Below are 10,555 nucleotides of genomic sequence, written 5' to 3'. Positions count from 1 at the left end.
CATGGTTAGTAAAGAATATAGTGAAACGACCCACTGAACACCGATGAACAGATCAATAATCTGTTGAATTGATCATCAGAAAACCAGGTCTCTGTTCTCAACCGGTAAACATGATACAAGTCGAACTGGTGGGTGTTCAAGCGTCCCTAAACTTGATGCGATCTGTCAAGATAATTCTTAATGTTTGTTCTTGGGCAGAGGTTTTGAGCACCTTTAATCCTTTTTCCAGGTTTTAAAACATTTTACTTGCATATTAAAAACTGTGCATTCTAGTAATTAAAGTCATGTGAACAACAAAAAAAAGCAGTCAGTTAACTGCATTTTACAGGCCTCAGGACCATGGTACAGCTTTGCGTATATTCGCGTGTTACTAGATTACTGTAGTCCCACCCAGGATCTTCTTTCAGGAAATATGCAAGCTCTTTCATGCCACCAGGAGCAAAGATGGACAGGCTGATGGAAAGGGTAGCGCCTCCATGCAGCGTTCGTTCTCTCTCTCCCCCCCCCTTTGTCTTTGGATGTGAAAGGGGCAGTACAGTCATTTAAACTTTATCCAATTTCTTTGCATTTTACCAAGTTAAAACAGCTAACAGAAGTAAAATAAGAAGGCATTGCTTGTGGAATGTACAGTGCGTAACTTGGAAGACCTGATTTCATTACAATTCACCCGCTTGCTTCTCCTGTTCAGTTGTTGCTTTTGAAGGCAATGGGTTCTTCTCTCGCGTTTCTGACTTCTTCAACTTTGACTTATCAGATTTCTCCATTTCAGCCATATCTAGTTTGTCAGACATATTTGCCGGTTAATCACTGATGCTTTCCAATGCACAGACACAACTGCAATCTGTACAGAACCTACTCTGGATGGTAGCATGCAGCACCTTTTATCCTTTGTGGTCAGCATTGTGATCGCCTTAATCTATCTGAGACAGAGCACCCCTAAAGTGACCCTATTGGGGAAGCTTGGTTTACATTATATCAAAATCCTGATGGATTAAAAAGGGTGCTGGGAGAAAGGGATGCAAAAATAATAGTTAAGACCTCTGGTCAATGAAGCTAATAAATGAAAGGAAAGGAATAATAGTTCTTCGAAACATTGCCAAAAATGAGGTGGCTATATCCCATCCTCTGCAGACGTTCTTTGCTCAAAAGGTGGTGCTAGCCAGTCCAGGCTTCCCAACAGGCATGTGATATTCCCAGCACAAAATGTCTCCGTGTCATAAAATTCTCTTTTCTTCATGCTTCAGGAAGCCCATTATCCCAGAGGTTCTCAAACTGGGCCAGGACTCAAAAGTGCTTTGCAACTCTCTTGCAGGTGGGCGGCAAGGCCAGGAAGGAGTAGAAGGAACAGGGTGAGCTGAGAGAGAAAGCTCTCAGAGACTTGATGTGAAACGGCCATGAAGTATAGCCTGTTTCTCATTAATGCTATTATTCTTAGATTTTTGAATATGAAAAAAATATACAGTGTTAACTGTGTTTTATCTTGGGTAGCAGGAAAGCAACATAGAGTTAATTCATCAATGGATCCCAAAAATACATTAAGTTTAGAGGAGGGTCCCAGTTCCAAAAAATTGAGATCCAGTGCTTTTGACTTACTGCTTGAAAAATAAACCCCCCTCCTGTTTTAAGGCTCAGTTCAGGTTTATTGTGGAATGTACTGTGAATATTTTAAGGAAATATTATTTAGAGAGGCAGTGGATGGCACTGTTGGATTATAATTATAAGACAATAAACTATGCATAACTTAAGAGGCAATCTTTCAATGTCTTACTCACTATTTATGGGACACTGCAGAAAAGACCCAAAAGGGAGTGAAAATTAGTAACGGGATGACCAAATGTAGATTTTCTTGATGGGTGTTTTGTAATAAAAGATATTAGAGGGAAATGATATATTTTTAAAAGGTCTGGTCCTTTATCAATACCACAACTATAGCTCATAATAGCATTATCTTGCAAAGTAGACTAAGATTTGATACATGTTTGTGAAATCATGAGTGACCTTAGAGTGGAACTGTTGAATACCAGCATCAACTTGTAGCCCAAAAACCCCTTTAACAGAGTGGAGAACAACAGTGGCTTGCATCCTTCCATTCAGGCAAGTCGGAAAAATTCCCCCTCTTCCATCAGTAGAACCAGCTTGGGTTGGGGGAAGACCTCAGAATTGGCCGTGTAGAGTGGTCGAATACAAGCAAGTATGTCTTTGAATCTGAAAGGTGTTTCATTGTCGCTGCTTTTGGGATATACAAATAAAGGGATTTTGCTGTTCAGTTGCCTTCTGTGTTAAAACGTACAAGCCATTATCTCAGCCGCTAAGCCGGGCATGAGCCAAATGGCTTTGATCTGCTTATTATATTCAGGAATGCAATGAATTTCATGTGGAATGTGTTCAACAATGAAACTTACCTTATTCAGCTATGATGATTAGATGAGCTGATCACAGGGTATGTCCAGTTTGGCAACAAATAACTCTTTATCACCCACTGAACAGGTTTGTATTGTTGTTTTTTTCCCTTCAGAACTCTCTATATGCAGAAACAGTGCTGATCTAAACAAATCAGCTGCCATTAACGTCATTAAGGGCTACTTAGACACCACTGAATGGCGCAGTGTTTTTAAACACAGCATTTATTTATGACCGCTTTATATGATACATGATTTAATTTGCTGTCTGTTTAAACAATTGCCTTTGCTGAACAGAGCAGCAGCAGGACAGGGGAAGTAGAACTCAACTGGGCTTCTCACATTTGTGCATGCATAAAAAGCTGATTGTGCTGGTACTGCATTGTAAAAAAAGTGGACACTACCGAACAGCCATGAAAGGGTCAATAAACAGATTAACAGTCCATCAAAAAATTGGCTCCCTGTTTGCCACTGGCAGTGGGTGTTTAATCATCCCTAGTCATATAGTTAGATGTCCTGATCTGGATAGCCTAGGTTAGACTGATCTCCTCAGCTCTCAGAAGCTAAGTAGGGTCAGCCCTGGTTAGTATTTGGACAGGAGACCACCAAGGAATACCAGGCTCGTAACATAGAATGGCAGCTCTGAACGTCTCTTGACTTGGAAACCCTATGGGGTCACCATAAGTTGGCTGTGCCTTGCCAACAAATATATATAGGGCTGCCAGGGAGCATGCCAAGGCACAGTTGTCCCATGATCATGGGAGGACTGTGAACTTCACATCATCTGAGATCTGGACCAGCTCTCATTCATAGCATGTGTGCCTCTTGCTGACTGCACCATGGTAGCAACCTGAGTATGTTGGGGAAGAACAGCAGGCATTCGGGGGGGGGGGGCACTGGGCCAGCCGCCACCAGACTTTACTTCATGCCCAGTTCATAGGCAAGAAAGAACACAGCAGTTAGCTTCTTAGTGTCCTCCAGAACCAGTTAGGTGAATGGTTAGGCAAGGAAGTCACCAGAAGTTTCATGGTGACTGATGGAGGCATAAATATTAAGGCAGCGACAAAGGCTTTGGGCATAAAATGTATTTACAGCTCAGCCCACCTCCTTCATCTAGTGGTGAAGGATGCCTTCAGGTTGGGTTCTGCATATAATCCCAACTGGAACTGAATTTCACCTGCCAAAGTATCCCACGTCACTTCCTGTGCAGTGTGAAGCGCAGCCTTCTACTGTGGGAGAAGCAGGCTCTGGATGGAGTAGCAAAGCAGTGCCTGAACACTGGCATTACCATTTTCACTCTTTGTGCAAAGAAGTACTTCCTTTTACCCATTCTAACCCGACTGCTCAGCAATTTCATTGAGTGCTCAGGAGTTCTTGTACTGTGAGAAAGAAAGAAAAGTACTTCTTTCTCTACCTGCTCTGTCGCATGCATAATCTTGTAAACCTCTATCATGTCACCCCTCAGTCGTCGTTTCTCCAAGCTAAAGAGCCCCAAGCGCTTTAACCTTTCTTCATAGGGAAAGTGTTCCAACCCTATTATCATTCTAGTTGCCCTTTTCTACACTTTTCCCAATCCTATAATATCCTTTTTGAGGTGTGGTGACCAGAATTGCACACAGTATTCCAATTGAGGTCGCACCATCAATTTATACAGGGGCATGAAGATACTGGTTGATTTGTTTTCAGTTCCCTTCCTAATAATCCCCAGCATAGCGTTGTTCTTTTTTTTATTGGCAGTTGCATACTGTATTGACATTTTCAGTGAGTTATCTACTACGACTCCAAGATCTCTCTCTTGGTCAGTCTCTGCCAGTTCAGACCCCATCAATGTGTATTTATAGTTAGGATTTTTGGCCCCAATGTGCATCACTTTGCACTTGGCCACCTTGAATCCCATTTGCCACGTTGACGCCCCCCATCCCCCATCCTCAACAGATTACTTTGGAGTGCCTGATAATCCTCCCTGGTTTTCATCACCCTGAACAATTTAGTGTCATCTGCAAATTTAGCCACTTCACTGCTTACTCCCAACTCCAAATCATTAATGAACAAGTTAAAAAGCAGTGGACCAAGTACTGATCCCTGCGGTACCCCACTGCTTACCACCCTCCACTGAGAGAATTGCCCATTTATACTCACTCTCTGTTTCCTATTAATTAGTCAGTTTTTGATCCCCTGCTTTTGTGCCTGTCTCTCCGGCCCTGTGTGTGGAATGGGTAGCACTTCTGAGAAGGCTACCTTGGAGGCCCTGGCCTTGAGTTTCTTGCCTAACAGCTTGAATTTTTCCTCCAGGACCTCACAACTGCATTTCCCCACATTGTTGGTGCCAACATGTACCACAACCACTGGCTCCTTCCCAGCACTGTCTACCAGCCTATCTAGAACACACATAATGTCCACTACCTTTGGCAAGTCACCATACGGTCAGTACACAGGTTTGCCACCCAGCTGTCTACCTGCCTAAGGACTGAATCACAACTACCAAGGATTGAATCACCAACTGCCCTCCCTCCCTGCCCAGGGATGATTCCTGGGAGACCAGAAGAGTTCCTTGCAAAAGGTGGCATTGAAGGCCAACATTGGGCAGGTAGGGTGTGTGCTAGACAAACATCAGTGGCTGACTCTCACCAAGAAGGGTTGTCTTTATGCCCTTTAAGGACTTCACTGAGGCACTCTTCTGTGATGCATCAACCCTGGGCCAAGTCATTCCACTGTGCTCCAGGGGATCATGGAATCCATTGCTGACCTAGGGGTGGGTATGGCACAGATTGTTCTATAGGTGACTGCCTTGGTGCAAAGGTTGCAAAGAGGCATCAGGCACCAACTGCAGGATCTATAAGCTGATGACCATGTGTGACCCATGCATCAAGGGCAGCATCACACTGCAAAACAACACTCTCACGGATGGGAACGACAATGTCTCCCTGTTTGTTAGAACTTGCAGGAGAAGAGGCATGAAGCAGAAGCAGTACAGAATCCTCCCCAGCCTGGCCTTTCTGCAGCCCATCAAGCCTCCTTTACCTCTGCTGGGCAGTCCTTGTGGTATGTGTTTATTTGGGAGGCAGTTGGCAGCAGTAGAAACATGAAGCACATGAGGGAGCATTCGGTGGTGGTGGTGGTGAGGGACTACTTTGCAGAGCACTATGAGCTTCTGGAGTTACAGGGCTGGGAAAGAGAATATATGGCCTGGATTGTCACTTCTGACTCTGTGACTCCCCTCATGCCCTCCCACCAGCGTGCAGAGTGAGCAGGTTTTTCCCCAGTGGGCAACATTGTCAGCTCTCACCGTTCATGTCACATGTCGTGTTTGGAGGGCTGAGCAGCTGGTTTCCCTGAAGATCATCTTGCCACTCTTCAGCTTCCCAACCCTCAACTTTCAGAGGGATGAAGTGAGTAGTGCTTTGTTCTGCCAGCCTCCTTCCTTCTCAGAGTCAGGGTGGGGAAGAAGGGGAATCCCTTTTCCTCTTCTCAGTTTGCCCGCCTTTAGGCCATAATCTGAATTATAAGGGCACAGTTTATTCACTTTGCACAATTTGAACCTTGAATGCAAGTGCCTTTACAGTGTTTGCAGTGATCGTGTAGCTGGGCTGTGGTTCTCTTGCTTGCTGCTGTACAATTTGCTTCTTCTGTTGTAAGTTCTCTACCTTGTGAGTTGGCCACTTTGGCAGGTTTAATTATGAAACAGAAGTTCTACAGTTAGGGTAGGGGTCCCCATCCTTTTTGAGCCTGTGGGCACCTTTGGAATTCAGATACAGTGTGCTCGGTGCAGCCACAAAATAGCTGCTGCAGGGAGTGCAGCCAACCACAAAATGGTTACTTGATGGTGATGTAGCACCACAGCCAGCATTGTGGCTACCCTAGCGTCACTTCCAAGTTCACACCAAAATTGATGTCATCGCACTGAGGTGCTGACTGGGCTCCCCATTTTGCTACGGAATTTCTTCCTACCACTCAGTTAAGCAGCAGCAGGCAATGGGAGGGGCTGCTGTTCAATGGTAGAGCCTCTGCTTGCAGGGCCGGCTCACTCACTAGCCGAACTAGGCGATCGCCTAGAGCGGGCTGGCCCTTAGGTGCGCCAAGCTGCACCCGACCCTGTACTCTGGGAGTTTCTTGATTGTGTTTTTCATTCTTCCTAAAATGCATTTATTTTTGAAAATTGGTGGGCGCATGGGGGGGGGGGCCAGAAGGGATCCTCGCCTAGGGGGCAAAATAAGCTGGGGCTGGCCCTGTCTGCTTGGCATACAGAAGGTTCAAGTTTCAGTTCCCGGCATTTCCAGTTAAAAAGTGATATGAAAGGCCTTAGCCTGAGAATCTGAAGTAGACAATACTGACCTTGATGGACCGATGGTCTGATTCCGTATAAGGCAGCTTCATGCATTCACATGACAGCAGTGAGGGAGATGGGAGCCCTCCCACTATACCAGGAGACCTGGCAACCCTATCTATATATCTGGCATAGTCCTCAGTGCCTGGGAAAAGTAGGATTCCCAGGTCTCTCAAAGACACCAGTGGGGGAATGGGGGGGGGATGTTCCAGGAGCCAGAAGCATCCTCGGGCAACCTCACCGGAAGTGGCCGCACCACCCGGAAGTGACGTGGGCATGTCAGTGTCATTGGGGGCAACACTCTGGTTTTTGGGCAAAACTCTCTGGTACAAATCAGCCTCAAACCATAGAGTTTTGCCCAAAAACCAGAGCACTGCCCCCCCAATGCCACCAATGTGCCCACATCACTTCCGGGTGATGTGAGCACTTCCGGCGATGTTGCTGTTGGGGAGAGTTTCTTCCTGCAGGCCAGCTGGCTGGCAGTGGGCAAGAGCCCACAAAAACAGGGGCTTCCCTGCCCCCAACTGGGGAATGGCAACCCTAGGGGAAATTAAGGGGAGTTTTAACGGGGGTCTACAGGAATTGTGATGGGAAAGACTAGGGATGGGATGGCTGGAGATCCCCTCCCCCTTCTCCCCTCCCCCTTCTCCCCTCCCCCTTCTCCCCTCCCCTCCATGATATTTCATGAACTGTATACCCATCTAGAAGCAAGCCCACTAATGTGCAACAGGCATCTGACATAAGACACCAGAAATAAGTCATGAAAGAAACTTGTGTCACAGCCAAAGCTACCCTCAATTGCCATGGCGTAAGCAAGGACAGAAATCAATGAATCCAAGAATATTTCTCCATCTGTTGTTGGCTGCAAAGGAAATGAAAGGAGAGTCCTGACAAATAATTGATGGATTGATTAATCATTCCAGTCCCAGAGTTCTTCTGGCCTTAAGTCACAGCAGCTACTAAATATGTTGTATAATTGTACTTATTAACATACCTGAAGCAGTATGGAGAATTTTCCTTTAAACAAGGAAGTATATCTTTTTGTAAGCAGAGGTGTGTTAAAGCTGACCCTTGCTACCATCACCTGGAAAAGAATGGGTGAACTATATCTTCGTGTGCAGAGGAAGCTGGGAAATGGTGCCCCCCTCTGAAATCTTCTGACTTAAGGTGGCTGCTTCAAGTTGTTTCGTGATAAAGTCATGCTCTCATGACGGACTTTAAAAATAAAGGCTAGAAGCGTGAAGGGAATACCTTTGCTAAAAATGTAGCCGATTTGAGGATGGAATTGCAGACTACCCTAAATATGACCTTGTCCCCGTCCACACACTTCATATAATATATGTCACAACTTTATGCATTCCCTCAGTGCAAGCTGCAGCAACAAGCAGTGTGAGGAAGATGTGGGGATGCCCATCAAATTATGATGTGCAGGAAAGTCTGACAGCATGTTATAAAGCAAGATGGGGAAGACCTGACACAGGTTAGCTGAATTCTGTAACATAATATACCTCCATCATGATAGAAGGAAGGCATCTCCCTGAAATGTAAGCTCACAAGTCCTCCCTCCCAGTGTGGGTGAAGACAATAGCTTGGATACAAGCTGAAACATAGACCTAGTAAAGTTCCATACGCACCAAACCTTGTGCAAGACCTATGGCTTCCCTCCCTACCTATTATAGTGCTCAGAAATTGGTTGTACAAGAGCTTATGCGAGAGGAAATGCAAGCAGGGAGTGCCCTGGATGCAACCCAACCTTTTCATGTATTTTCAACATTTTCCCGTTTTCCCGTTTTCCGTGCCATGAGAATAGAAACCTCTTGCACAGCCTGATGGAAAGTTATATCTCTTCCTTGCTTTCTAATGCTTATTTAAGGGTTAAGCCTTTACCGTTTCGTCGCCCATGCCTGCTTGGTTAGCTTTGTAATTTTTCATAAAACTTTTCAGCATGTTAAACCTACACATAATATATTGAAGCATATTAAGCCTACACATACACACACACACATTGAAAAGACCTGGAAAATCCATGCCACGCAGAGTTGTTAGTGATGCCTATATTAGTCACTTGACTTTCTAAAAGTTGTATCGTGCCAGTTGTTTGCAGAAACACTGGGGTGCTCTTCTGCTTACTATACTGTCTCCTTTATTAATCTTGCAATGCAATCCTGCACAGAATTACACCCTTCTGAAGTAATTGGTTTCAGTGGACTGAGCAGGGCATAACATCACTTAGGATGGCACGGTTAGTCACATCTTAGTCAGACCACCCCCAAATGAAAAAGCGCTGCCTCCAGCAATTCTCATTTGTGTGTTATGCAGCCTCCAGAGTAAGCAGGTTTACTTTATGTACCTTACAGTTCTGCATTAGTCAGAGTCTTTAGAGAAATGTCAGTAGGCATCTCTACTTGTTCTGGAAGAAAAACAGTTAGCCTCATAGCCTGCTCCTATGCATGCATATGCAAGAACAGGGCCCTCTGTCCCCTTTAGGAATTATTCCCAAGCTCTTCAACCTTAGAATAGCTATAGGCTTTCAGCGTGATCTGCAAAATTCAAGCAGGGAAAACAGATTATAGGATCTTTCCTTTTGTGAATCAGTTGTGTCAGAGATGTAACAATGAGCTTTATTTGAGGGTTCAGCATACAGAAATACCCTCAAGATAGTTCCAGCACTCCCTTAAACCCCACCCCCCACCTAGGCTCCCTCTCCTTCCCCATGCCAACGATGTCACCTTACTGGTTTATGTGTGTCCTCTGCATGTTTTCCGCCATCCAGCTGCTCAACACAGCTGTCTGTAAGTCCTCCCCTGGGTAGACTGGGAGAGGCTCAGGCCCCACGGTTTCCCCATCAGCCTCTCCAGCCTCCCCAGACTTTGTGGCTCTGTCCTCTCCTTGGTCTTTTAAAGGTGCCTCACCCTTCACTGCTTCCTCAGTGCCACAGTGGTTACAGAAAGAAACTCGTCCTATCATCACCATGATCTCTAACATCCAGACAGCTTCCATTTTCTAAAGGGCTGTGTTTTGAAATGAGCAAGGTAGAAAAGTGGTATGTGTGTGTTTGTGTGTGAGTTCCCACATTTATTATCCTGTTTGTATACCTTCTCTCTGATTATGACCAAGAGTTTTATCAGAATTCATTCGTGAATTCTATCAGTATGTGGTTCATGTCACAGGATTCCTCCCTTTGAACTGTTAGATTTGAACTCGGTCAGATTGAAAGATATTCAGTTTTATGCATGATGAGGAAGTGCGCTGAACACATGGCTTGCCTCCCTAGCGGCCTGGTCAACCTTTGACAGCATCAACAATCTGCACAATGGTTTCCAGTCCTGAAAAACACAAAATGCTCTACATCTTACAACAGCACTACAGATAAAATTAAAATTTCAACAGCCAATCCGTATGCAAAAGAACCTCCTCAGGAAAGCTCCTCCATTAGCCTGTCACAGCCTGGGGAACTCCTACAAGATAATGACTCAGCCCTACCCCCACCTTCCTGAGCAGATATAAATTACCTGCCTACCATTTTTCTTCTCACCTTGACACAGAGTTATGTTCTGTGTTATACTTCTGAGTACCTGCCAAAACTCATTTGCATATTAAGCGACACACCCCTAATGTAGCCAATCCTCCAAGAGCTTACAGTAGCTCCTGTAAGAAGAGCTCTGTAAGCTCTTGGAGGATTGGCTACATTAGGGGTGTGTGGCCTAATATGCAAAGGAGTTCCTGCTACAAAAAGAGCCCTGGCCAATGCCAAGACCATGGCCACACTGGCCGTGAAAGCCTTTGACAACATATAGTCTGCACAATGGCATAATGTTAGGATAGGACCAAA

At 45.2% G+C, this 10,555-nt stretch overlaps 1 pseudogene; it reads right to left on the bottom strand.

Moving 5' to 3' along the window:
• Window positions 1-656: 656 nt before the first annotated feature.
• Window positions 657-791, bottom strand: LOC107116047 (annotated as a pseudogene).
• Between the last annotated feature and the right edge of the window lie 9,764 nt (window positions 792-10,555).

This window comes from Gekko japonicus, unplaced genomic scaffold, assembly GCF_001447785.1.
Source record: "Gekko japonicus isolate JY-2015 unplaced genomic scaffold, Gekko_japonicus_V1.1 scaffold619, whole genome shotgun sequence".
NCBI lineage: Eukaryota > Metazoa > Chordata > Lepidosauria > Squamata > Gekkonidae > Gekko > Gekko japonicus.
The sequence above is the reverse complement of the archived record's forward strand: the minus strand, read 5'-3'. Positions and strand labels throughout refer to the sequence as shown.